Source organism: Molothrus aeneus, unplaced genomic scaffold (assembly GCF_037042795.1).
Source record: "Molothrus aeneus isolate 106 unplaced genomic scaffold, BPBGC_Maene_1.0 scaffold_53, whole genome shotgun sequence".
Taxonomy (NCBI): domain Eukaryota; kingdom Metazoa; phylum Chordata; class Aves; order Passeriformes; family Icteridae; genus Molothrus; species Molothrus aeneus.
In genome coordinates this window covers 256,185-261,694 of record NW_027099206.1, presented here as the reverse complement: position 1 = coordinate 261,694, position 5,510 = coordinate 256,185, and positions in this window count along the sequence as shown.

The following is a 5,510-nucleotide window of genomic DNA, read 5'->3' as shown; positions in this document are numbered from 1 at the left end:
AAAAGCTTTTTGCTGAGTGTTGAGCGGCAAGACACACAGAAGACGCAGATACGCAGCTCTCCAAAGCTAAGTGCTGGTCCCGGGCTTCTTTCAGCACAAACCACTCTCAGGATCTCCCTGCGCTCGCCACAATGCTCTGTGTGCGAAGAAGCCGCTTCTTCGCCTCCGGGAGAATCGGCGAGCGGCAGCTTCCCAAAGGCGAAGATGCAAGCCGCACCATGCAGGCACAGTGTGGGCAGCATTCAGACTTAGAGAAAACAGTACTTTACCACTCTCCTGCCTTTTCCATGGTTATTCTATTGGAAAAGAACGAGTTTTGGACAACAACCTTTCATTCTTGCAAAAGTCTTTGCAGACCTCCATGCAAGCTTTAGAACAAGATTTTGGATGTTTTCTTTCCTGGCAGAGTTTCTCTTTGCAAGATATGGTGGAAAAGCTTTTTGCTGAGTGTTGAGCGGCAAGACACGCAGAAGACGCAGATACGCAGCTCTCCGAAGCTAAGTGCCGGTCCACGGCTTCTTTCGGCAGAAGCCGCTCTTAGGTGCTCACCGCGACCGGCCCAATGCTCTGTGTGCGAAGAAGCCGCTTCTTCGCCTGCGGGAGAATCGGCGAGTGGCAGTTTCCCAAAGGCGAAGATGCAAGCCGCACCATGCAGGCACAGTGTGGGCTGCATTCAGACTTAGAGAAAACAGTACTTTACCACTCTCCTGCCTTTTCCATGGTTATTATATTGGAAAAGAACGAGTTTTGGGTAACTACATTTCATTCTTGCCAAACTCTTTGCAGACCTCCGTGCAAGCTTTAGAACAAGATTTTGGATGTTTTCTTTCCTGGCAGAGTTTCTCTTTGCAAGATATGGTGGAAAAGCTTTTTGCTGAGTGTTGAGCGGCAAGACACGCAGTTGACGCAGACACGCAGCTCTCCGAAGTTAAGGGCCGGTCCACGGCTTCTTTCGGCAGAAGCCGCTTTTAGGTGCTCACCGCGACCGGCCCAATGCTCTGTGTGCGAAGAAGCAGCTTCTTCGCCTCCGGGAGAATCGGTGAGCGGCAGCTTCCCAAAGGCGAAGATGCAAGCCGCACCACGCAGGCACAGTGTGGGCAGCCTTCAGACTTAGAGAAAACAGTACTTTACCACTCTCCTGCCTTTTCCATGGTTATTCTATTGGAAAAGAACGAGTTTTGGACAACAACCTTTCATTCTTGCAAAAGTCTTTGCAGACCTCCGTGCAAGCTTTAGAACAGGATTTTGGATGTTTTCTTTCCTGGCAGAGTTTCTCTTTGCAAGATATGGTGGAAAAGCTTTTTGCTGAGTGTTGAGCGGCAAGACACGCAGAAGACGCAGATACGCAGCTCTCCGAAGCTAAGTGCCGGTCCACGGCTTCTTTCGGCAGAAGCCGCTCTTAGGTGCTCACCGCGACCGGCCCAATGCTCTGTGTGCGAAGAAGCCGCTTCTTCGCCTGCGGGAGAATCGGCGAGTGGCAGTTTCCCAAAGGCGAAGATGCAAGCCGCACCATGCAGGCACAGTGTGGGCTGCATTCAGACTTAGAGAAAACAGTACTTTACCACTCTCCTGCCTTTTCCATGGTTATTATATTGGAAAAGAACGAGTTTTGGGTAACTACATTTCATTCTTGCCAAACTCTTTGCAGACCTCCGTGCAAGCTTTAGAACAAGATTTTGGATGTTTTCTTTCCTGGCAGAGTTTCTCTTTGCAAGATATGGTGGAAAAGCTTTTTGCTGAGTGTTGAGCGGCAAGACACGCAGTTGACGCAGATATGCAGCTCTCCGAAGTTAAGTGCCGGTCCACGGCTTCTTTCGGCAGAAGCCGCTTTTAGGTGCTCACCGCGACCGGCCCAATGCTCTGTGTGCGAAGAAGCAGCTTCTTCGCCTCCGGGAGAATCGGTGAGCGGCAGCTTCCCAAAGGCGAAGATGCAAGCCGCACCACGCAGGCACAGTGTGGGCAGCCTTCAGACTTAGAGAAAACAGTACTTTACCACTCTCCTGCCTTTTCCATTGTTATTATATTGGAAAAGAACGAGTTTTGGACAACAACCTTTCATTCTTGCAAAAGTCTTTGCAGACCTCCGTGCAAGCTTTAGAACAAGATTTTGGATGTTTTCTTTCCTGGCAGAGTTTCTCTTTGCAAGATATGGTGGAAAAGCTTTTTGCTGAGTGTAGAGCGGCAAGACACGCAGAAGACGCAGATACGCAGCTCTCCGAAGCTAAGTGCCGGTCCACGGCTTCTTTCGGCAGAAGCCGCTCTTAGGTGCAAACCGCGACCGGCCCAATGCTCTGTGTGCGAAGAAGCCGCTTCTTCGCCTGCGGGAGAATCGGTGAGCGGCAGCTTCCCAAAGGCGAAGATGCAAGCCGCACCATGCAGGCACAGTGTGGGCAGCCTTCAGACTTAGAGAAAACAGTACTTTACCACTCTCCTGCCTTTTCCATGGTTATTATATTGGAATAGAACGAGTTTTGGACAACTACCTTTCATTCTTGCCAAACTCTTTGCAGACCTCCGTGCAAGCTTTAGAACAAGATTTTGGATGTTTTCTTTCCTGGCAGAGTTTCTCTTTGCAAGATATGGTGGAAAAGTTTTTTGCTGAGTGTTGAGCGGCAAGACACGCAGAAGACGCAGATACGCAGCTCTCCGAAGCTAAGTGCCGGTCCCGGGCTTCTTTCGGCACAAACCGCTCTCAGGAGCTCCCTGCGCTCGCCACAATGCTCTGTGTGCGAAGAAGCAGCTTCTTCGCCTCCGGGAGAATCGGCGAGCGGCAGCTTCCCAAAGGCGAAGATGCAAGCCGCACCATGCAGGCACAGTGTGGGCAGCCTTCAGACTTAGAGAAAACAGTACTTTACCTCTCTCCTGCCTTTTCCATGGTTATTCTATTGGAAAAGAACGAGTTTTGGACAACTACCTTTCATTCTTGCCAAACTCTTTGCAGACCTCCGTGCAAGCTTTAGAACAAGATTTTGGATGTTTTCTTTCCTGGCAGAGTTTCTCTTTGCAAGATATGGTGGAAAAGTTTTTTGCTGAGTGTTGAGCGGCAAGACACGCAGAAGACGCAGATACGCAGCTCTCCGAAGCTAAGTGCCGGTCCCGGGCTTCTTTCGGCACAAACCGATCTCAGGATCTCCCTGCGCTCGCCACAATGCTCTGTGTGTGAAGAAGCCGCTTCTTCGCCTCCGGGAGAATCGGTGAGCGGCAGCTTCCCAAAGGCGAAGATGCAAGCCGCACCACGCAGGCACAGTGTGGGCAGCCTTCAGACTTAGAGAAAACAGTACTTTACCACTGTCCTGCCTTTTCCATTGTTATTATATTGGAAAAGAACGAGTTTTGGACAACTACCTTTCATTCTTGCCAAACTCTTTGCAGACCTCCGTGCAAGCTTTAGAACAAGATTTTGGATGTTTTCTTTCCTGGCAGAGTTTCTCTTTGCAAGATATGGTGGAAAAGCTTTTTGCTGAGTGTTGAGCGGCAAGACACACAGAAGACGCAGATACGCAGCTCTCCGAAGCTAAGTGCCGGTCCCGGGCTTCTTTCGGCAAAAGCCGCTCTTAGATTGTCACCGCGACCGGCCACAATGCTCTGTGTGCGAAGAAGCCGCTTCTTCGCCTCCGAGAGAATCGGTGAGCGGCATCTTCCCAAATGCGAAGATGCAAGCCGCACCATGCAGGCACAGTGTGGGCAGCCTTCAGACTTAGAGAAAACAGTACTTTACCACTCTCCTGCCTTTTCCATGGTTATTCTATTGGAAAAGAACGAGTTTTGGACAACAACCTTTCATTCTTGAAAAAGTTTTTGCAGACCTCTGTGCAAGCTTTAGAACAAGATTTTGGATGTTTTCTTTCCTGGCAGAGTTTCTCTTTGCAAGATATGGTGGAAAAGCTTTTTGCTGAGTGTTGAGCGGCAAGACACGCAGAAGACGCAGATATGCAGCTCTCCGAAGCTAAGTGCCGGTCCACGGCTTCTTTCGGCAGAAGCCGCTCTTAGATTGCCACCGCGACTGGCCCAATGCTCTGTGTGCGAAGAAGCGGCTTCTTCGCCTCCGGGAGAATCGGTGAGCGGCAGCTTCCCAAAGGCGAAGATGCAAGCCGCACCATACAGGCACAGTGTGGGCAGCATTCAGACTTAGAGAAAACAGTACTTTACCACTCTCCTGCCTTTTCCATGGTTATTATATTGGAAAAGAACGAGTTTTGGGTAACTACATTTCATTCTTGCCAAACTCTTTGCAGACCTCCGTGCAAGCTTTAGAACAAGATTTTGGATGTTTTCTTTCCTGGCAGAGTTTCTCTTTGCAAGATATGGTGGAAAAGCTTTTTGCTGAGTGTTGAGCGGCAAGACACGCAGTTGACGCAGACACGCAGCTCTCCGAAGTTAAGGGCCGGTCCACGGCTTCTTTCGGCAGAAGCCGCTTTTAGGTGCTCACCGCGACCGGCCCAATGCTCTGTGTGCGAAGAAGCAGCTTCTTCGCCTCCGGGAGAATCGGTGAGCGGCAGCTTCCCAAAGGCGAAGATGCAAGCCGCACCACGCAGGCACAGTGTGGGCAGCCTTCAGACTTAGAGAAAACAGTACTTTACCACTCTCCTGCCTTTTCCATGGTTATTCTATTGGAAAAGAACGAGTTTTGGACAACAACCTTTCATTCTTGCAAAAGTCTTTGCAGACCTCCGTGCAAGCTTTAGAACAGGATTTTGGATGTTTTCTTTCCTGGCAGAGTTTCTCTTTGCAAGATATGGTGGAAAAGCTTTTTGCTGAGTGTTGAGCGGCAAGACACGCAGAAGACGCAGATACGCAGCTCTCCGAAGCTAAGTGCCGGTCCACGGCTTCTTTCGGCAGAAGCCGCTCTTAGGTGCTCACCGCGACCGGCCCAATGCTCTGTGTGCGAAGAAGCCGCTTCTTCGCCTGCGGGAGAATCGGCGAGTGGCAGTTTCCCAAAGGCGAAGATGCAAGCCGCACCATGCAGGCACAGTGTGGGCTGCATTCAGACTTAGAGAAAACAGTACTTTACCACTCTCCTGCCTTTTCCATGGTTATTATATTGGAAAAGAACGAGTTTTGGGTAACTACATTTCATTCTTGCCAAACTCTTTGCAGACCTCCGTGCAAGCTTTAGAACAAGATTTTGGATGTTTTCTTTCCTGGCAGAGTTTCTCTTTGCAAGATATGGTGGAAAAGCTTTTTGCTGAGTGTTGAGCGGCAAGACACGCAGTTGACGCAGATATGCAGCTCTCCGAAGTTAAGTGCCGGTCCACGGCTTCTTTCGGCAGAAGCCGCTTTTAGGTGCTCACCGCGACCGGCCCAATGCTCTGTGTGCGAAGAAGCAGCTTCTTCGCCTCCGGGAGAATCGGTGAGCGGCAGCTTCCCAAAGGCGAAGATGCAAGCCGCACCACGCAGGCACAGTGTGGGCAGCCTTCAGACTTAGAGAAAACAGTACTTTACCACTCTCCTGCCTTTTCCATTGTTATTATATTGGAAAAGAACGAGTTTTGGACAACAACCTTTCATTC